The following is a 23,751-nucleotide window of genomic DNA, read 5'->3' as shown; positions in this document are numbered from 1 at the left end:
CCTTAAAGAAACTAGCATTGATGTATCTTAAATATTTATTATTTCCATATATTTTTACTGTACATGATTGATTCACTTGCATGATATCCGATATAGCGCCAAAAATATAAGAAAGAGCAGAGCTCCTGCTTCATGGATTTGATTGCATTTATATAGCGCATTTTCTACACCTGCGAGAACGCCAAACGCTTTACAATTTTTGCATCACATTCACACACCCATTCACACACCAATGGCGGAGGCTGCCACACAAGGCACCAACCTGATCCCCGGGAGCAATTTATGGAATGGTCTACATCCTGTTTTAGACTTAAAAAGTCCGGAGTAAAAATAAACCTCTGTACATTCTTTTATCTGGCCCTGAGCTTGCAGACCATCAACTGGACCCAAACTGTCACACTGCATTAGTGTGTGAATGATGGATCCCTGTTCAAGTTAGCCTGAGTTCTTACACCGATGCCCCCTCTGTCAGTCCTCATTCCCCTGGTTGAACACTTGGGTCACCCATATATTCACCAGCAGTCTTTATAATCACATTTATGTATGCATAAAAAATCTCTTGGCAGAATTATTATTCACTACCTTCAAAGAACTCAGAAAACAATTTTCAGGTTTTTTTCCAGATATAAACATTTAGGTTAGTCCTTTTTACAATTACTATAGTAATTTGGCAAGTCAATGAGAGTGCTTCATCACAAATTACCTTAACAATCAAATAAGCAAGATAATAAATGCAGACCTGGATGACACACTTGTCACACTGCTGTAACACTGCTGCAGTGACAGCCTGAGCCCAGTTTCCCGTGGTAACCGTTGTGTCTTGGATTGCTGTAATAAATAATGTTAAGTGATGCTTCGAGATGAAGAAATATTCAAGAGGGCAGAGAAATGACATTTATTAATATGAAACGTGATGTTCCAAGCCAGATCTCAACCCCTAACGTCTCCAGGATGGAAAAAAGCATGAACTGAAAGAACAAAAAAGAGTAACTGGAGACTTTGCTATGTATAAGTCTCATTGACTCATATGGGGTACTACATGGACCAGTATGAAGTGGAAATTAGACTTGATAATAAAAACAATAACCTAAAGACATGTTTTATTTTGTTATTTGAACAGGTAACTGACTATTTCAGTTTGAGCCAGATTTGATGAATGAGGGTCTGCAGCCCTCAGGGAGCCACCAGCTGCTGATTCACAGAACAGAGTGTATATTCTATGTGTCCCCATTGCGATGGGGCAGACTGGGAACAGGGGACACAGATGCAGAGCAAACACAAAGCCAAGACACAAAGCTAGAATCAGCTGTAAACGTGCACTATGATCAATAAGCTAGGAGGTCTGGGGAGTGAAGAGAAAGGCAATCATGCAGGGAGATTGTTACGACCACACACACTGAGATAGGGATTAGGGTACAAACTCGGGTCTGGGAGAACACTCACACCAAGACACACACAAGGGAACACAAAGCAGGCTAGAGAAACCGAGGCAGTAGTATACTCGGTAATCTGACATAATAGTCACAGTTTCTCACAAAGTTTAAAACCAGTTTGAATGCTTAAATATGTCAGCAATACTGGAATGTACTATAGCTGTCAGTATTCCAGTGATTGTGATTGACCAAGGGGGCATGACTGGAAAGCAATCAGAAACTGCCCTGACAGTATACCCTCCCTTACAGGTGGCTCCAGATGCCTCAGACCAATGTTTGGATGAGTCAAAGCTGGATCCAGGACATTGGTAACCTATTATGGCGGGGTATGGAAAACAGAATAGAACACAAAGAACAGAACACAGAGTTGGGGACAAGATGTGGTGCATGAGGAACAGGACCAGGAGGTAAAGGGGGAAGGTGTTTGGGAGGCACAGGACAAGACCATTGATGGGACAGCAGGGGTCTGACAGACTGAGGTCAAGACAAAGAAAGATGGCCAGATGGGGCTGCCACAGGCTTAACAGGAGGAGCAACAGTTAGCCTGAGTGGCGGCGCCAAGGGAGCTGGCAAGGAGGAAACAGGCACAGACTGGGACAAGACTTGACTAACAAGAATGGGGATTACAGGCTTCTATGGAACTTGAGGAGGGCAAGTGGTTGCTGGAATGGATGTGGGCTGTGAGTCTAAGGGGCACCAAAGGCATCAATGTCCCCGGTGTCCTTCAAGCATATTGTTGGACACCTGTGAATGCCAGATGGGCTCTGGAGGTACTGCAGAGGTGAAGGTAGGTCCTGGAGGCACTACAGAGACGAGGACAGGATGACCAGGCCCCTGGGAGGCTTGGGCAGAGTGGGCCCCCACAGGCTGGACTCAGGAAACTGGGGTGGGGCCAGCCCCTTGTGGGACAGACTTGGGAGGCTCGGGACAAGTGGTGGCCCCACTTGCCAGGGCCAGGTATCAAGAGGCTCGGGTGCAGTGACAGTTTCCCCTGAGCAGGGACCTTGAGACTCGGGTGTGGAGGCAGCTTCCCCTGGACAGGGATCAGGAGGCTTGGGTGCAGTAGCAGCCTCCCCAAGGCAGGAATCTAGAGACTCAGGTGAAGCGGCAGCCTTGCCTGGGCAGGTAACTGGAGGTGCAGGCAGGGTGGTGGCCCCTTCTAGGCCAGGATCAGAAGATTCAAGTGAATTGGCCAGGTTCTTCAGATGCCAGAGGACTCCTTTGAGCTAATCTATCTCACTGACAGGTGACCCAGAGTTGTCCTCCTACAAGACAGCTCAATTCAGGAGGTAAAGCTTGAGACCAAAACAGTTCGCATCACGGTCAATGGCATCCTTCGGTATGCAACGCCCTTGCTGCGATGGAAGGAAATGCCGCCCTTACAAGCACCCAAGGAATCTGTCCTACCTACCTTACGGAGTACCGAGAGGCGCTGTCTAAGAGACCCTGCCAAGGCTGAGGCCTATAGAATCGAGATAGAGAAAATTATCCAAGCTGGAGTGATTCAGAAGGTCACCCAAGAGACATCACCAAATAGAGAAGTCTGGTATATCCCTCACCATCTCATCAGCCACAACAGGAAAAAAGCGTCTTGTCTTTAACTATTCCCATCAATACCTCGGACAAACCCTGAACTAATACCTGTTGCCGGGCTCTACCCTTGGTGCATCCTTGTTGGGAGTATTGATCAGATTTAGGGAACACCCTGTTGCAGTTAGAGGCGACATAAAGGGGATGTTTCACAAGATCGCTGCAGATCGCTCCCTATTACGATTCCTATGGCATGACCCAAGCCTAGAAGAGTTCCCCGGGACTTTAGAATGGCAGGTGCTACCATTTGGCACTTACAAGCACCTACTGTGCAGCTTATGGCCTGCAGCGGCATGTTGTCGACCATAACCAGCCCGGGGAAGATGTCAGGGTTTCAATTGAAAAGTGCTTTTATGTCGACAACTGCCTTCAGAGCCTGCGCACACCCAAAGAGGCCCAGAGGTTGGTCACCAAGCTGAGAGAACTTCTAGCCTCTGTCGGCTTTGACCTATGGCAAACTTTGGAGTCTACTTTAGGCCTTAGCTGGTATTGGCAGTTAGATACCTTGGGGTACAAATATCAGCCAGTCAGCTATGAGAAGCCAACTCTGTGGAACATCTACAAAGTATTAGCCACACAGTATGACCCTCTAGGGTTCCTGCTGCCCTTTACTACCCGTGCGAAGATTATCATCAGGCAGCTATGGAATAAACATCGTCGATGGAATGATACGAAACTACCGCAGGATCTCCTGCAGTCATGGCAGACGTGGGAGGAAGAGCTGCAGGCCATACTATAACATTATATACTTTTAATTTCGACTTTGCTCTTCGGACACTAAAATTAGCCTCGAATTTAACCACGTTATGATCATTACCGTCCAATGGTTCTAAAACCTCTAATTTTCCAATCCTATCCTGGTTATTAGAGAAAACAAGATCAAGAAGGGCTTCTCCCCTAGTAGGGGTATTAAAAAAACTAAGTAAAAAAACAATCCTGTACTAATTCCACCATCTCAAGTTCATTTACAGAAGAGCCAGAGACTGTGTCCCACTGTATCCCAGGTAAATTAAAATCACCCATAACCACCACATCATTTTTATTACTCATAATCCTGATATCATCATATAACATTCTGCTTTCCTCTGCAGCTACATTAGGTGCTCTAAAGCAAACCCTGACAATTAGGCTATTTGAGTCTTTAGCACCAAGTTTTATCCATACAGCTTATGTACTTTTATTTTTATCAGTGAGCTCCCTTGCCTGCAAGTTTTCTTTTACGTATACTGCAACATCACCTCCCCTCTTGCCTATCCGGTCTCTACGGAACAACGTACTGTATAACCATCCATATTATATTCTTCACCATCATTGTCACTCATCCATGTTTCAGTTATTCCTATAATGTCGTAAGTGTCCGATGAAATTAAAGCCTCTAAATCATTAATTTTGTTTCTAATACTCCTAGCATTTAAATACAGATCACAAATGGTAGGTGTCACGCCCGTGTCCGTCCGACCCCGATGTGTGCCACGCCCCCTCATTATCCATGTGTGCTTCCCCGATCGTGCCCAGCTGTTCCTTGTTATTTTGGCTTGTCTTCTGTATTTAGTCCGTGTCTGAGTACGTTACCCCAGATCCGTCATTGATGTTTGTTGGTGTCTCTGTCTTGTTTCCGAATAAACCCCGTTTGCCTGCATTCTCGGGTTGCCTCGCCTGCTTCCCGGCTCGCTCGCTCACCCTTCACAACAGAATGACGGATCCCCGCAGGTCGATGACCAACGCGTCGATCTGCTCCGCGAGGTGCTCTACTGGCTCCACCAGCCGGAGGTCCGGGAGGACTCCGGATTAATGGATTTAGCCAGCAAGAGCGGGACCCTCCTTCAGGAGGTAACACCGCTCACGGCAACACACGTTAAGGCGGAAGTGCGCGAGAACCTCCGGCAGCTCGTCGACAGGGTTACGGAGAAGCGGCTTCAGCCGCTTGTCCTCTCCGAGGTAACCCCGCCGCCATCGACATGCCCCAGCCGGAGGAAGAAGAAGAAGCGAAGGGAGAAGAGACCAGCGGAGGAACCAACCGTCCTCCTGGGAGCCGCCTCTCTCTCTCTAGCTGTTTCTGCGGCTCGTGATCAGGGGGAATCCCTGATCACCATGGACAGCACCGCCACCGAGAAGGTGCCTTTGCAGGCAGCTTCTCCCTTCCGGGGAACATGGCTAGCCCTTAAAGGGGCCAGGTCCATAGAGGACGCGATTCCCCGGATCCCCAAGGCCCTTAAAGGGGCAGCGCCAGCACGCCCGGTGCCGATCCTGGTGCCTGTCTTGGACCTGCCTGCTACGGACGTGCCTGCAGCATCAGCTGCTGCTGCCGCCGCTCTGCCCGCGGCACCGCCTACTGCTGCTGCCGCCGCACCGCCTGCTGCTGCTGTCGCCGCTCTGCTCGCGGCATTGTCTGCAGCACCAGCTGCTGCTGCCGCCGCTCTGCCCGCGGCACCGCCTGCTGCAGCTGCCGCCGCTCTGCCCGCGGCACCGTCTGTCCAGCCTGACCCGCTTGTCCTGCCTGCGGTTGCTGCAGCTGCTGTCACCGCTCTACCCGAGGTGCCTACAGAGGCGCCCCCTGCTGGCCACGTGAAGGCGGCGCCCGCCGAGGCGCCCCCTGCTGGCCGCACGCCCGAGGCGCCCGCAGAGGCGCCCCCTGCTGGCCACGTGATGGCGGCGCCCGCAGAGGCGCCCCCTGTTGGCCACACACCCGCGGCCCTGCCTGAGGCCGCCGTTCCCGTCCTGCCCGCAGCCCTGCCTGAGGCCGCCGTTCCCGTCCTGCCCGCGGCCATGCCTGAGGCCGCCGTTCCCGTCCTGCCCGCGGTCATGCCTGAGGCCGCCGTTCCCGTCCTGCCCGCGGCCCTGTTTGGGGCCGCCGCTCTGCCCGTCCAACCCTGCTCATCGGTCCCGCCTGCTCCGGACCCGCCTGTTCCTGACCCGCCTGTTCCCGTCCTGCCCGCAGCTCCAGCTGCACCGCCTGCTGCAGCTGCCACCGCTCGTTGCGAGGCGCCCCCTGCTGGCCACGTGACTGAGACACCCGAGGGCCTGACTTCGCCTTCGCCAGCAGCAGAGGAAGCCGCTCTGCCCGTGGTGCCCCCTGCTGACTGCACACCCAAAGCGCCCTCCGAGGCGCCCCCTGCTGGCCAAGTGACCGCGACCCTGCCTAGGGCCGCCTCTCCCGTCCTGCCCGCGGCCCCGCCTGAGGCCGCCTCTCCCGTCCTGCCCGCGGCCCCGCCTGCGGCCACGCCCGCGGCTCTGGCTGCCCCGCCTACGGCCACGCTTGTTGCCTCATTGGAGGCCCTGACTCCCTCGCCCTTACCCCGGCAAGACCGACTCCCCCCAGGACCCCGCCTTTCAGTGTCCCACAAGGGACAGGGACATAGGTGTCGGGCCCTGGTCCCGCCCGCCCTGCCCCTTGGCTGGCCCGTTCGGCCCCTGGCTGTGGCTTGGTGGCTGCCTGCGGGTCCTCCGGCTTGGGGTCGGCGGTCGCCTCCGGGTCCCCCCCTGGTTCCTCGGTGCCGGTCCTCGGTCCCACCTCCGGCTCCGTGTCGGCCGCCTCCGGCTGCGCCTCCGCCTGCCGCGGCTTCCCCCTCCTGCCTGCCTGCACCGGTGTTCCCTCCTGCTCCCTCCGTGTCCCCTCCTGCTCCCTCGTCCCTCTCGCCTGCGGCCCCTCCGGCCGCTGCCCGTTGCCCGCCTGGGTTCCTTCGGGCTCCCCTGGTTCCTCCTCCCTTTCCCTCCGTCCCGCCTGTTTCTGCTCCTCGTCCCTCTGTGTCTCCTCCGTTCCCTTCTGGTCCCTTTGTCCCTCCTGTCTTTGTTCCTCGTCCCTCTCTGTCTCCTCTGTTCACTCCTCGCCCTGTTGTTCCTCCGTTCTCTGGTCCACCTGTGTCTCCTGTTTCGGTCTGTTTGTCTGCTTTTCCTGTCCTGTGTCGTGTCTTGTCTTTCTTTTTGTCTCTTGGCCTGTTCTGTGTCTCTGTTCTGTTCCCTGTTTTTGGTTGATGGTCTTGCTTTTTGTCTTTCAGGTCCTGTTCCCTCGTCCCGTCCGTCGCCTCCTCTCGGGCGCGCCCAGTGTGCGCGTCTTTGGGGAGGGGTTATGTCACGCCCGTCTCCGTCCGACCCCGATGTGTGCCACGCCCCCTCATTATCCACGTGTGCTTCCCCGATCGTGCCCAGCTGTTCCTTGTTATTTTGGCTTGTCTTCTGTATTTAGTCCATGTCTGAGTACATTACCCCAGATCCGTCATTGATGTTTGTTGGTGTCTCTGTCTTGTTTCCGAATAAACCCCGTTTGCCTGCATTCTCGGCGCCCCCTGCTGGCTGCGTGGAGGCTGCGCCCGCCGAGGCGCCCCCTGCTGGCTGCGTGGAGGCTGCGCCCGCCGAGGCGCCCCCTGCTGGCTGCGTGGAGGCTGCGCCCGCCGAGGCGCCCCCTGCTGGCTGCGTGGATGTTGCGCCCGCCGAGGCGCCCCCTGCTGGCCGCGTGGAGGCTGCGTCCGCCGAGGCGCTCCCCGCTGGCCGTGTGGTGGAGGTGCCCGCCAAGGCGCCCCCTGCTGACCACGAGACGGCGGCGCTCGTCTTGCCCGTCCTGCCGGCACCTGAACCGCCCGTTTTGCTGGTCCTGCCGGCACCTGAACTACCTGTGTTGCCTGTCCTGCCGGCACCTGAACTACCTGTGTTGCCTGTCCTGCCGGCACCTGAACTACCTGTGTTGCCTGTCCTGCCGGCATCTGAACTACCTGTTTTGCCTGTCCTGCCGGCACCTGAACGGCCTGAGGTGGCCACAGTTACGCCCCCTGCTGGCCGTGTGATGGCGGCGCCCGCCGTGGCACTCCCTCCCGGTCGCGTGCTGGCGGCGCCCGCCAAGGCGCCCCCTGCTGACCGGACACCCGAGGCGCCCGCCCAAGCGGCCTCTGCTGGACTCATGCCCGCGGCCCTGCCTGAGGCCGCCGTTCCGGTCCCGCCCGCGGCCCTGCCTGAGGCCGCCGTTCCGGTCCCGCCCGCGGCCCCGCCTGAGGCCGCCGTTCCGGTCCCGCCCGCGGCTCGGGATGCCCCGCCTGCGGCCACGCCCGCGGCTCTGGCTGCCCCGCCTGCGGCCACGCCCGCGGCTCTGACTGCCACGCCTGTTGCCTCATTAGAGGTCATGACTCCCTCGCCCTTACCCCAGCAAGGCCGACACCCCCCAGGACCCCGCCTGTCAGTGTCCCGTAAGGGACGGGGACACAGGCGTCGGGCCCGGGTCCCGCCCGCCCTGCCCCCTGGCTCGCCCGTTCGGCCCCTGGCTGTGGCTCGGTGGCTGCCTGCGGGTCCTGCGCCTCGGGGTCGGCGGTCGCCGCCGGGTCCCCCCCTGGTCCCTGGGTGCCGGTCCTCGGTCCCGCCTCCGGCTCCCGGTCGGCCGCCTCCGGGCCCCCCTGCTCCGGCTTGGCGTCGGACGGCGCCTTCGCCGGCTGCGGCTGCGCCTCCGCCTGCCGCGGCTTCCCCCTCCTGCCTGCCTTCCCTGGTGTTCCCTCCTGCTACCTCCTGGTCCCCTCCGTCACTCCCTCGTCCCGTCCCCTTGGTCCCTGGGTGGTCCCCTCCTGCTCCCTTCTCCCTCTCCCCTGCGGCCCCTCCGGCCGCTGCCCGTCGCCCGCCTGGGCCTTTTCGTGCTCCCCTTGTTCCTCCTCCCTTTCCGTTCGTCCCGCCTGTTTCTCCTTCTGGTCCCTTTGTCCCTCCTTTTGGCACCCCTGGCCCTTTCGTGTCGCCTGTGGGTGTTCCCCCTGTGTCTCCCTTCTGGGTCTGTCTCTCCGCCTTCCCTGTTCTCTGTCAGGTCCTGTCCTTCGTTTCGTCCCTGTTCGTCTTTTGCGTCTCCGTCCTGTTCCCTGGGTTTGGTTGACGTTCTGTTTTGTCTTTCAGGTCCTGTTCCCTCGTCCCGTCCGTCGCCTCCTCCCTGGCGCGCCCGGTGTGCGCGCCTTTGGGGGGGGGTTATGTCACGCCCCGCTCCGTCCGCTCCCGATGTGTGCCACGCCCACCTCATTACCTCCTGTTTCGCCCTAAGTGTTCCCACCTGTAGCTCGTTCTCTGTTACCTAGTCTTGTGTATTTAGTCCGAGTCTCAGTCTGTATTCCCCAGATCTGTCATTGTGTAGTGTCCGTTGATGTCCGTGCTTGTACGTCTGCCTGCTATTAAACCCCGTTACCCTGACTACCTGGCTACGCTCGCCTGCTTCCTGCCTGCTCTACCCGCGAGCGTGACACCCATCCTCAAGAAACCCATACTGGATCCCTCAGACATCAGCAACTACCGATGTTGTATGACTTCTCTCTTTTCTTTCAAAAATCCTTGAGTGCTCAGTTTACAATCAGCTGTCTATCTCTCTCAGAAGAACCTTCATGATCCTAACTAATCTGTCTTCAAAGTGGCACATTCCACGGACACTCTTGGTTGTCACTGAGAAGCTACATGCTGCCAGAGCAGCCACACTGTCACCTGTCCTTATCCTACTTGACCTTTCATCAGCATTTGACATGGTCAACCACAACACTCTCTTGTCCATCCTTATGAGTCTTGGAATTCAAAGCCAAAAGAAGTGACACGGATGGGATCCACATCTACTCCACGCAGACTCTCCACTGGCTCAGTTCTTGGTCCTCTTCTGTTCTCCCACTATACTAGATCTCTTGGTGAGGTCATATCTACACATGGGTTCTCTTATCATTGCTATGCAGACGACACTGAACTTCTCCTTTCCTTTCCTCCCTCAGACACTCAAGTCTCCACTTGGATCTCTGCATGTCTGGCAGACATGCAGTCACTACCTGTACCTTGGGGTAACCATGGACAATCTCCTGTCCTTTTCCTCTCACATTGCTAATCTTTCCCACTCATGTCGATTTCTCCTCTTCAACATCAGAAGGGTTCATCCATTCCTTTCCACACAGGTACTAATTCAGTCTTTTGTCATCTCGAGACTAGACTACTATAACTCACTTTTAGCTGGTCTGCCTCTCAGTGCCATTTGTCCTCTGCAACTGATCTAGAATGCTGCTGGCCGACTCGTTTTTAATCTTCCTAAGTTCTCCCACACCACACCACTGTTATGCTCCCTCCACTGGCTTCTTGTAGAGGAACTGGTCAGGACTTGTACGCCTTGCTATACCAATGGGAAGAATGGCAAATCTCCACTACTTCTGGTACAGCCATTGTCCCATCCTCTACACAACAGGAACATCTGAGGAGAGCTTTACAACATGCCATACCATTGAAGATATTTCATCATGGCATATGACCTCCATTCAAAAGGGCTTGAAGTTGCACCCACGGGTGCTGTCACTGCTGAAGCCATAATAAAGTCCCTGGATCAGCTATTTGCCTGATGGGGTGTGCTCAAGGCAATAACGACTGAAAATGGTCCACAATTTTTGTTTTCTTTATTCACATCCTACCTTGCGGCCAATGGCATTTACCTCATATCCGCTGCCTTCTACCATCCACAGGCTTATGGGTGTGTATAAAGGTTCACCCAGTCTCTGGAAAATGAACTACAAAAAAAAATCGCACCATCAAGTCGAAGTGGGCGTGGTACAGGATGTGACGTTTTGTTTCAAGACAGTGTTGGTGTAGTGATGTTAATAAGGAATATCGTTAATAATGAATAAGTCATAGATAGTATGCCTCTAATATATATATTTGAAAAACCCCTTTTTTTTGTACTTCGTAAGTAGTACTGGTGGGAGTAGCACACAGTAGAATAAATGCATATTGTAATATTAGCCTTGTAGCTCGGTAAGTTAGGTTAAAGCATACTAATTAGCGTTGTTATAAAATGCACTGTAATATGCTTTCTACCTTCGAGACCCATTTGAATGCTCACTGCCAGTCATGCAGCTTTTCTCCTGTTTACAAATACATTACATATTCTAGTAATCAACATTTAAAATGAATTGGTTGATCCACAGCCCACAGCTGCTGAAGCTGAAAGGTCAGCCCCACCACACCATACCTGATTGGTTGAGCAACGCAAATTCATGGGTCAAAATTCAATTAAGATGAACTCGGCGTGAAATTGCTCTGTATAATCGCTATGCTACTGGAAGTGAGGAATCATGGGTAATAATGGAAGTGAATGAGACGCAGTTTTTTTTTTTGCATTTCTAAGCTGTCAGTCATAAATGTGTCTCATTGGCAGTGTTGGGGAGTAAGGAGTTACATGTAACGGTGTTGCATAATTTAATTACAAAAAAAATGTAATTGTAATCCGTTACAGTTACTAGAGAAAAAAGTGTAATTAAATTACAGTTACTTATGGAAATATTCATGATTACAATTTTAGTTACATCATAAGATTGTATTAAAAACCTTGCTAATATCTTTAAGAATTTTTATTGTTTTTCATGTTTTTCTTATGTAAAACATTTTTTGCTATTTCCCTCCACAGCCGAAAGTTTGAAACTATTTGATGCTTCTGATTGGTTATCCTGTCGTGTCTACATTTGCAGCCAATGAGCGGTCTGAGTTTCTGTTGCAGGTGTTATGCCGAAAAAGGCGTTCAGACGGAAACGAGTTCAGCTACTTTGTCGAGTTAGGTTACCGTAGTGCTACTCGATAGCCCTAACCCTAACCTTTACCCTAACCCTAATACCCAAAAAAACCCTAACCCCCAAAACACCCCTAAAACCCTAAACCCCAAAAAAACCCCTAAAAGCTCAACTTGTCAGGGATGCCTTTTTCGGCATAATACTGGCAATGGCATACAAGGAAAGGAATGCATTCCATTGCTGGAAATATAAAAAACATTTCCGATACATTACGGAAAAAGGCAGTGCGTGTTTACCGGCTGTAAAGATGTTGTCGACATTAACTAAACAGTCCATGTCCAACCTAAGGAAACATCTAGAGGTAAGTGCAGCTTACTGTAACTGCAAACAGTCATATTAAACAAGCTAGGCAAAGACATGCCTACCTTCAGCGTGCTACACCATGGTTCTAATGCTTTAATACTATCATCCCTGACATTCTCATCACCAAACTGGTCACTCTAGGCCTCCCCCCTCTCACATGTGTCTGGATAAAGGACTTTCTTACCAACCGACTCCAGACTGTGAGACTCGACCCCCACCTCTCCTCCATTCGCACACTGAACACCGGATCCCCACAAGGCTGTGTGTTGAGCCCCCTCCTATACTGTCTCTATACCCATGACTGTAGTTTGGCCCACAGTAACAACTTAATAGTCAAGTTTGCTGACGACACCACAGTGATTGGACTCATCTCAAAGGGAGACGAGGCAGCTTACAGAGAGGAGGTCCTGAAGGTGGTTGCCTGGTGTTCAAAGAACAATCTGGTTCTGAACACCAGGAAAACCAAGGAGATCATAGTCGACTTCAGGAGGCACAGCACCGAATTAGCCCCCCTCTACATCTATGGTGAGTGTGCGGAGAGGGTCCACACCTTCCGGTATCTCGGCATCCTTTTCTCCGCTGACATCTCCTGGACAGACATCATCACAGCAGTTACCAAGAAGGCTCAGCAGCGGTTACACTTCCTGAGAGTCCTCAGAAAGCACAACCTGGACTCCAACCTGCTACTGACCTTCAACCGCTCGTCCATCGAAAGCCTGCTGACGTACTGTATCACAGTATGGTATCACAGTATGGTATCACAGTATGGTATCACAGTATGGTACAGCAGCTGCACCATGGCGGACAGGGAGAGGCTCCAGAGAGTAGTAAAGGCAGCACAGAAGATCATCGGCTGCCCTCTCCCCTCCCTGATGGATATTTACACCTCCCGCTGCCTCAGCAGAGCAAAAAGCATCGTCAAGGACAGCTCCCACCCTCAGGGAGGCGCTACAGGTGCATCACAGCAAGGACAAACAGACTCAAGAACAGTTTTTTCCCAAAAGCCACAGCCACCCTAAACACACACATGCACTGACTGGACAGTAGCTACTGTGCAATATCCAGTACCTAAATGGTATCGAGAACTGTGCAATACCGTACACTGTGCAATACCATACACTGTGCAATATGTTCCAACATAATCTTCCACATGATCATTATTACAATGTAATACACTACATATCACATTGGTATTCATATATTTAAAAACTCTATTCAGTTATTTATTTAGCGCTACAAAACTTCGCACTATTTGTTTATTGTTTATCACTTGTTTATTGTGTATTGTTTGTCGTGTGTACATGTTTGCACTGAAGGTGTTGCTCTTAATCTCACTATACATGTATAGTGACAATAAAAGGCATTCATTCATTCATTCATAAAGTGTAATGCCCGGTACACACTATCTGATTTCAGCAATCTTATAAAATCATTACCGATCACACTGTGCAATACGGATCTAATAATCTTGGTTATGACAGGTATGCAGACTGTAGGACGACAACACCAACTCAATCATAAGATACAGCGCATAGGACAACAAAACAAAATGTAAACACTGACAGCATGCGTAAACACCACAATGAATCGCGAAGTGTGTACCGCGCTTTAAAGCCACACTGGCACTTCTGATCCCGTTGACAGAAAGCGTGCCATCCTCCTTCAATATGCTAAGGCTATTGGTAATTTATGTTAGGTCTGATATTAGCACTCCCGACATGCTATGTCGTATTGAGTTTTGAAAATTCACTAACTAGCTATAACCCCTGGGCGATGCAGCCTTACCACTCTGCTAACCCATTTTATTGTACAGTGCTGCAAAGACACAGTTTTAGGCTACTCCGTGATTTGTGATTGAAAAATTGACTTAAACAAAGTAAGTGATTACACAATCAGCTGAAATTTCATATCCTGTCTGATGCAAGAACTGCTCAGATCAGAAGTAAAATGGAACCATTTATTTTCGCAAGTATATAAAATGTTTGTATCATAATGTAATCCTGAAACGTCACGGAGTGGTCAAATCACTCATAGTTTATCTTGTTTTGACTCCCAGAAAGTTTATTGTTATACCGCGAAGCCGGGCATTGAGGGAACAGGATTTATTCAAGGCAGACAGGGGAGCTCACAGCGAACAACGTCAATGACAGACCTGGGGAAACTAACTGAGACGCGGACTAAATACACAAGACAGGTTGAACATAACAGGCAACAGGTGATTACAATCGGGAAGTAACACGAGGTAACGAGGGGGGCGTGGCACACACGAGGACTGGACAAGCAGGTCATGACAGAACCCCCCCCTAAGACACGCATGCCCCAAAGGGAACGGCGGACAGGACGAGACCGGGAACAAGACGAACCTGGAAAACAAGACAACACCATAACCGGGGCACAGGGAACAGAACAGAAACACAGGACAAGCACAGGGGCAGAAACCAAGACAAGATCTGACACAGAACGGGAAACCCGGACAGACAGGCCAGGAAGGGAGGCACAGGGGGAACACCGACAGGCGGAACAAAAGAGCCAGGAGTGAATGAAGGAACCAGAGGGGGACGAGGAGCAGAGACAGGAGGGACAAAGGGACGAGGAGCAGACAAGGGAGGCCAAACAGGAACGGATGGGGGACAAAGGAGAGCCCGAGGGAGCCAAGGCGGGCAATGGGCGGCGGCCGGAGGGGTCGCAGGCAACAGGGAGGCAGGAGCAGTAGGGGACCATGCAGGGGGCAAGGAGACAGGTCGAGGGACAGACGAAGGGGACAAGAAGGGAGTCGGAGGGGGCACCAACGAAGGAAAGGAGGAGGGGGAAGCCACAGCAGGCGACGGCGCTGTCCAACGACGCGCCGGAGCAGGGGGACCCACAGGCGACTGACGAGGAGTCGGAGGCGGGACCGAGGCCAGGCGACGAGGCGTCGGAGGGGGACCCGCAGGCGACGGCCGACACGGAGCCTCAGGACCCGCAGGCACCCCATGAGCCCCAGCCAAGGCAAGCGAGGGCGAGCCAGGGGGCAGGGCGGGCGGGACCCTGGCCCTGCGCTTGAGTCCCCTTCCCTTACGGGACACTGAAAGGCGGGGTCTTCGTGGGTGCTGACCTCGCTGGGGCAAGGGTAATGGAGTCAGTAGGGAGATCCCCGAGGGATCCCATTCGAGCTCCTCCTCCAAGGAGGAAGGAGCGGTGGGCAGATTGTCTGGGACCTCCTCGGGGACTGGGACCAGGGCTGTGGGAATTGGAGCAGGGACCGGGATTGGCAGAGACTGGGCCAGCGAGAGCAGAGCCTGAACAACAGGCGCAGGCAGCACCTGAGCAGGAGCCTGGGCCTCGGGCGAAGCAGGAGGCGGAGGCCTAGGAGCCTCGGGTGGAGCAGGAGGCGGAGGCTTAGGAGCCTTGGGCGGAGCAGGAGGCGATACAGCAGGCGTAGCTGCAGGCAGAGCAGTAGGCGGAGCCGGCGACACGGGCAGGACAGGCAGAGCCATAGCAGGAGCCTCGGGCGCAGCCAGAGGCGGGGCCGCAGCAGCAGCCTCCTCGAGCAGAGCAGTGGCACCAAGTGGGGCCACAGCAGGGGCCGCCGTGGGCGTAGCAGCAGCAGCAGGCAGGCGGAGGCTGGGCTGTAAGTGGTGCCGGGACCTCGGGCGTAGCTGCAAGCGGAGGCAGCGCCGGGACCTTGGGCGTAGCGGCAGGCGGTGCCTCAACAGGCACCGCTGCAGCAGGAACCACCACAGCAGGAAACTCGGGCGTGTAGCCAGCAGGGGGCGCTGCAGACTCGTGGCCAGCAGGGGGCGCTGCAGCAGCCGGAGCTTCACTGGCCGGCACAGCAGCCACCAGAACAAGCAGGACAGGTGGCGCCGGTGAGTCAGACGGGACGGGCAGGACAGGTGGCGCCGGTGAGTCAGACATAACAGAAACCGCGGGGGGTGAAGACGGAGACTGCACCCCAGCCACGGGCGCCATCCTCCTAGAGAGTTGAGGGACCCGCGGGATGGCATCCCCAACTGACCTGGCCCCTTTAAGAGACAGGCGCGTCCCTAGAAAGGAGCGAGCTGCTGGCTTGGGGAAGGAAGCGGCAGCGATGCAGGCGTCCGGTATCTGCTTGCGCGTAGCAGCGGTGGCGACCTCAGGGCTGAACACTGCAGGGTCCAGCATCGAGAGGGGTTCCTCCCGATCTCCAGCGGGGAGAGAGCATGCCCCCAGGAAGATCGTCGGCACTTCTTCCGGTCTTCTCTCTCTCTGCTTCTTCTTTCTCCGGCGGGTGGCTGTCGGCGGAAGTTGCTCAGTCTCTGGGAGAATGGACGGCAGATCGGCAACCCTTGCGCCTTGCAGCGCGGCTAGCTGGGCTCTCCCCTCTTTCACGCCTGCACCAAGAGCCGGAGATTCTCGTGCACTTCTTTCATGGCGTGCGCGCTTCTGGACAGGGACATCTCGCACAAGATGTCTCCGCTCCGCCTGGGCAGTGCCAACGCCTCGGGGTCCTCCTGGACTTCGGGTTGGTTTAGCCAGTAAAGCACCTCCTGGAGCAATCCAATGCGTTGCCGCTCAGATCGCGGAGGTGAGTCTTCCTTGTGGAGGTCTGTCATTCTGTTATACCGCAAAGCAGGGCGTTCAGGCAAACAGGTGATAGAGCCGTGAGTACGAGGGAACACGATTTATTCAAGGCAGATAGGGGAGCTCACAGCGAACAACATCAATGACAGACCTGGGGAAACTAACTCAGACGTGGACTAAATACACAAGACAGGTTGAACATAACAGGCAACAGGTGATTACAATCGGGAAGTAACACGAGGTAATGAGGGGGGCGTGGCACACACGAGGACTGGACAAGCAGGTCATGACATTTATATTATGAACACACATTAGAATTTAATAACTGAAGGCTGAGTTTTAACATTTTTTTTACATTTTAGGTATATTTTATGTAACATTAATGTTATGACTTGTTACACTGTGGGAATCTTGGTTTTCACTGAGTATGAAGTGAGGATCTATCTTACCTGTTTTGTAAAATCATTATTAGGCCTATATGGTCTTCCTGTCTCTTTCAAAACTGCTGCTATCACCCCAATATTGAAAAAAACAGGTCTTGATCCTAATAATTTTGATAATTTCAGCCCTATTTCAAATTTACCATTCCTTTCAAAAATTCTTGAAAAAATAGTTGCAACAGAGATCCATTCTCACTTAACTAATAATAATTTGTATGAACAGTTTCAGTCTGGTTTTCGCCCCCTCCATAGCACTGAAACAGCCCTCATAAAAATAACCAATGACCTTCTTATGGCAGCTGACTCTGGTTTTCTTACCATTCTTATTCTTCTTGATCTGAGTGCAGCCTTCGATACTATCTCTCACTCTGTTCTCCTTAGTAGGTTAATCTCCATTGGTCTCTCTGATACACCATTACACTGGTTTAAATCATATTTGTCTGACCGCACTCAGTTTATCCAGCTTAAATCATTCACTTCTCAGCCTTCTCCTGTTGTCACTGGTGTGCCCCAGGGATCTGTCCTGGGGCCCCTTCTCTTCATTATCTACCTTCTTCCTCTTGGTCATATTTTCCGTAAGTATAATATTCATTTTCACTGTTATGCCGATGACACCCAGCTTTATTTGTCCACTAAACCTGATTCCACTCTTCCTCCACCTTCCCTTAGCCTCTGTTTAGCTGAACTTAAATCTTGGTTTTCTTCAAACTTTCTTAAACTTAATAGTAATAAAACAGAGTTTCTTCTGGCAGGCTCTAAATCAACACTATCCAAAATTGATCGTTTTCCTATTACTATAGATAACTCTTTGGTTTCCGCATCCCCATATGTGAAAACTCTTGGTGTCATCCTTGACAGCACTTTATCTTTTAATTCACATCTCAATAATATCACTCGGTCCACATATTTTCATCTGCACAACATTAATCGTCTCCGTTCCTCTCTCACCCCACAAGCCACCGCCATTCTTGTCCATAGCCTTGTCACTTCCCGGATCGATTACTGTAATTCACTTTTATTTGGTCTCTCTAATCCATCCATAAGCTCCAACTTGTCCAGAACTCTGCTGCTCGTATTATCACCAGGACCCCTTCTATCCACCACATCACCCCTGTTCTGCAGCAGCTTCACTGGCTCCCGGTTAAACATCGCATCAACTTCAAAATCCTTCTGTATACATTTAAGGCCATCCACCACCTCTCCCCTCCATATTTGTCTGATTTGGTTCAGGTCGCCACTCCATCTCGTTGCCTCAGATCCTCTTCCTCTCTTCTTCTCTCTGTCCCTTCCCACCGTCTTGCCACCATGGGGAGCAGAGCTTTCTGCTGCTCTGCTCCCCGGCTTTGGAATTCGCTTCCTCCTGACATTAGAAACATTACTTCTCTTCCTCTTTTTAAATCTAGACTCAAAACTCACTTGTTTAAAATTGCTTATTCAACATAACCTTTTTTTTATTCTGTCTTTTTAATTTGGATTGTTTTATATAGATTTTGTAAATTGTTTGCTTTTATGTTTGTTTTTTATCATTTGTTGTGTACAGTGTCCTTGAGTGTCTTGAAAGGCGCTTTTAAATAAAATGTATTATTATTATTATTATTATTATTATTATGGTATGTTTGGTATCTTTATTAAATTCATCAAGTATAATCATGTTAATTCATGTATTGAAAGGAGTTTGACAGTAGTCAGTGTTTAGTACTGCTGTAAGGTAAACACTACCAGGTTTCAAAATTTCAAAATGGTTAATGGTGGAGAATATTCATTCATAATTTAGAAAAGTAATCAAAAAGTAATCAAATACATTACATTACTTTCATATAGTAATTGAAGTAGTTACACTACTATTACATTTTAAATAGAGTAACTTGTAATTGTAATGAATTACATTTCCTAAGTAATCTTCCCAACACTGCTCACTGGGCTAGGATTTCTTGGCCTCACAGACAAAACAAGCTATGCCCATTTTTGTCCCACCAATGTCAAGTCAAGTCCACCTGTTACCGCTGAAAATGACATTGTGCTTGTCATCCAAAGTCCGCTCCCACCATGGAGTCCCTACACTGAGTATCCCAGGCCTACAGGGCACAACACCTGCTACCACTAAAAGACCTTGATCCACTGCAACCAACTCTCAGCCCCCCGAGGCTATATCCCTTGCGTTGGAGACCTGGGCAGCAAGGGCATGTTTACACCCTGCACATTTTTGGGACTTATCCACTTAATTTTCCAGTGTGTGGGGGTGGGGGGTTCTGTGTTTGTTTCATAATAAGATGTTCCATTTGTTTGCACTATAGGAGTTTAGTGTTTTGGTATTGAGAGATTACTGTAATGGTTGTGTGCTCTGGAGAGATAACTGACGTCTTTGTAAACATTTTTATTGTTGTTTCATTCTTTTTTTTTTCATTGTCACACCTTGAGTAAGACTTCTAAACAAAACAATTGTAGGGGTGCTGAACACTGACTGACCCTGTGATCTAATCCCAAAATTTACTCTCACCTGTGTTTCTCTGGAGACCAAGATGGGCAATGTAAAAAAAGGAAATTTCCGACACAAGGATCAAGATAGTTTAACAGTAATAATTATTCTAAGAGGTTGGCTAACTAATTAGATAGCTATTGGTAGATTACTATGTAAAATAAATTTAGATTTTTCCTTTCCAGATGTTAGTAAAAATTGTAAGTCATGCCAACCACCTAAGTAATTGGCAATTTGCAAAATTTGTATTCCGCAGTGTGCTTCTTTTTACTGGATGGGTTGCACTGAAGCTCCTATTGGTTTATGCATGCTAAATGGATAATGGCTGACTTGACAGAAATTTGAGGATGTGAGTTATCTGTATGGCTGCATGCACAATGTCCATAAAACATTAAAGCTAATATAAGACTTTGGGGGGTGGATGGCACAGCTGCATACAGGCTACAGTTAGGCTATGGAGTTAGATGGAGTCAGTAAGGCTTTTAGAGTCACAAGTTTTCGAGTCCGAGTCAAGACCGAGGAAAAATTCACCCGAGTACGTGACAAGAGTAGGTACATTCGTATGTGGACTCAAGAATGACCTGGAACACCGCACCCTGGTTAGAAGCACACAGATATGCCTTCCATACACTCACCACTTCTCCCTTACTGCCCCCCCCCCCCCCCCCCCAGCTTCTTCCTGTAGCCCCCCACCCCTATATTTTGGCCACACCTGGCATAGATGAAGTGGGTATTATACCTGCTTTGTTCTTCTTTAAACTTATCTGCTCTTCTCACCTAAGGTTTCTTCTCACGTCTCTGTAGCTGGATGCGTTCATTATTTTCCTCATGCTGCTCCATTACTGCAATATAGTTGCTGTCTTGCACAAACTGTCACCTTAATCAAAATCTTTTCTTCCGCATTTAAACCCCAATATCAAGATTCAAATTCTATTTTGTCACTGATCTGTGCTTGCAAAGTGATTTACCAGTAGCTGGAAAAGCTCCTTTGTGGTGTTTAAGATGCGATTAATGATTGTGTGAAATAGCAGGTCGACTATTGAGGAAGCAGGCCCTCAAGTGAAGCACATTTTTATGCAGAGCTGTGTGCTTCTAGCAAGGAGAAGACACAGGGAGGAGAGGAGGAGAGTAAGAGGAGGAGGCAGACTTTTCAGGGCATGTAGTTCATACTGCCCTCGCTTTCAGTTGGAGCCATCTAGAGGTGCTTCTGGTAACCTTTCCAACAGACAAATCCACCCAAAAGCCACACTTCGAGCTGATACCCACACAGAACCATAACCCACATTCATGCTAAGAGGACAACTGGCAGGTCACCTGACCTGCTCCTCTCTGGCATCCACCAATAAGCAGAGGAGAAGCAGCGTAGGACCCAAAATTTACATTACGGATGAGATCCATGTCCATTGTGTTACCTGGGGACTTGTTAAAAATGACTGAAACTGAATAACCTGAGTGAAAGAGATAAACTTGGCATATACAGCTAAAATGTAAAGCTGATATGTCAGTTAACTGCATTTACTTTTTAACTCAGATGGGTCATGCCTGTTACTGTGAAGGACCAGTGACTGTGCTGTACTCTAATAAACCTGAGAGCTCTTCACGCACCCCCTTCAAAACAACTGGACCCTTTGCTTATGCCAAATGTGACTGGAGAATAAATACATTTCTTTATTTGGCCATTCCACATCAATGGAAAATGTGACATACATGTGCACCACATGTGTCCAGTGAAAGACATTCTTTCCATTGATACAATGGGATTTCGACTCAAATCATCCACAGAAAGGAGACTTTGACAGTTTCTCTTCTGGGAAATGAACCGACATCCTGCTTGATTTCACATTCAGTTAACTGCTCTTCTCATCTGTATTTGTCTCCCCACGTTCCCATCCCTGTGTCCACAAATCCCCAGCTATTCTGTTTTATTGGTACCCCTCGTTCACACATACACAGCACTCTCTACCAGCCCCCTAATCGTGTCCAGCCTGCTGAGGCGTGTTGAGACAAATGAGGCTTTTGTATTTGTTGTCATGGGGCTGTTTACTCGTGGCTGGGGAGTTACACACATGACAGAAAGTGTGCTTTGCTTGTTTGATTTAGAATATGGAGTGATCAGTCATGCTTTTATCCACAAATGCTCCCCCATGTAATGCTACAGAAAAATCCCCCAGGGTCCATTTGCCAGTTTGGATGCAGTAAACAGCACATTATCCATGTGCTCCTCTTATGGTGCTTCTGCAGATTTGAGTGGGCTCAGACTACACTGTACCGGCACCACAGAATCCCATCATGTAGTCTATGGTATGTTTTCAGTCATTGTTCCTACGTTTTACCCTGCAGCATGACATCTACGTATCTCGTCCTGATTTATGCACTTCTGACTGCTGTTGTTCTCAGACCTCCGGGATACGCTATGAGCTGTTCAGAGGCTCTAGTAATGCTGAAAAATTTAATGAGAGATGTTCATTTTGTCTCAACTGTGTATCTCCTGTTTATATCATCAGCATATCTGTTTAGCGTTCCAGTATGTTTCTAGATTAAATGTCTCCTTAGATAGTGGTTTGAGTCAGATAAATAAGAATAAAAATAGTAATAGTACCATTAATAAAGACACCTGTCTTTGCTGCCCTGGCTGTTTCTCCAAACAGAATTATAAGGCTGGTCAGCCCTTGACACAGAATCACCCTCTAAGTGCCACATTAAACGTCACTGCCATCTCCAGTTGTACTCATGCTGGTTAATAGAGCAGAATGATTCATCACCTGCGTTCGTCCGTAGGGAATCACTGAGAAGATGCTGCTCATGTACGTGCAGACACTTTTATTTTTTTTATTTATTGGATAAATTGAGCAAGGACAGCACAAAAGACAATGTTACATGTGAGAACAATGCAGCCGTTGTTTTGTAAGGAGGTTTTCTAGCCAAAGGCTAATTTTCAAACCTAGTCCTTGGTTGGACTTTTAAGAACAGACAATAACAGCAATTATCGAGTCACACACACACACACACACTTAAGAAATTAGTATAAATTAAGTAATATAACTAATATGAAACATCAGTGTTCACATATTTGCTTTTGTTTCAGCCATTTTTTCACCTGGGAGTTAAAGATCCTAACATTCATTAACAGTTTTATTGCTGATGGTAAATTATTCCAGATCTGAGGTCCTCTAAATGAGAACGAGGATTGACCAAATGATGTTTTGCATATTGCTGGTTTACAGTCTCCATTTGCTGCTCCTCTTATTGCAGCTCCTGTGCTGCTGGCTTTTACAATCATTCTGCTCACCAACTCTGGGACAAGGCCATTGAGGCACTTGAATGTCAGTTTTATGAAAAAAGAAGTTTATAAGATTGTCAAAACTTAGGAGATGGTACTTCTCCTGTATTTTACAGTGGTGCCACTTTATCGGTTTTTGGTCCAAGACTTTTAGGGCTTGTTTGTACAGACACATCACAGGTCTTAAAGCAGATTGAGTTGCTTGGCTCCAAACAATTACACAGTATGAGAGGTGAGACAGAATCATGGCATGCAGGTGCAACTGGGCAGCTTTTACAGATAGATATGGTCTTATCAGATGGAAACAGTTAAGGGTGGTCTTAATGGTTCTGGACACTTTCCTGATGTGAGACTCAAATTTAAGGTGAGAATCCAAAACAACAGCCAGATATTTAAACTCATCCACTTTCTCAATTTCTCTGTGATCACTGACAATAATAAAATTATTACAGATTTTACGTCTGATTGTGAAACACATGGATAAGTGTTAATTTAGTGTTTTAGTGTACTCGGCACTTTGTTTTAACTATACGTTAATTAGATCAACTAAAAGTTTAAATATTCTCTATTAATATACTGGGCTGGGAGTAAAGGACGGGGACATAGTGAGTTAGGTAATTATGGGGCCAGCTCAGTGTTGTGTTTGCAAGATGTTTGCCCTTCTGGATGCTTGCGTCCAGTCGGACTTCGTCTGCGAGCGATGTGGGTTAGTTGACTCACTCATGGTCCAGGTTCGTGACCTAGAGGAGCGACTGGCTCTCATCCAGCATAGCAATGAGTTAAAGGAGAGAGTTAATACGCCTTCTAGGGAGACTATGTGTACGTCACAAGCGGGGAGGGGGGAGAATGATGAACAGGTAGGTCGAGAGAGCTGGGTGAACGTAGGTCGTAGACGTAGAAAAGGGCGTACACAGTACACAGAGGCGGCATCACCTGAAGTAACGGTTTCTAACCGCTTTCAGGTGCTTCCAGCTTTAGAGCCGGAAGAGACTGGGGAGGCAGGTGGGCCCTTGGGCACCAAGGAGCCACCTAACCCCAGTAGGAGGGAGGTTGTGGTAGTAGGGGATTCAATTATAAGAGGTGTAGATAGTTATGTGTGCACCCGTGATAGAGGGTCCCGTACGGTGTCTTGCCTGCCTGGTGCCCA

The sequence above is a fragment of the Paramormyrops kingsleyae genome, chromosome 12 (assembly GCF_048594095.1).
Source record: "Paramormyrops kingsleyae isolate MSU_618 chromosome 12, PKINGS_0.4, whole genome shotgun sequence".
Taxonomy (NCBI): Eukaryota; Metazoa; Chordata; class Actinopteri; order Osteoglossiformes; family Mormyridae; genus Paramormyrops; species Paramormyrops kingsleyae.
Note: the sequence above shows the minus strand (reverse complement) of the source record.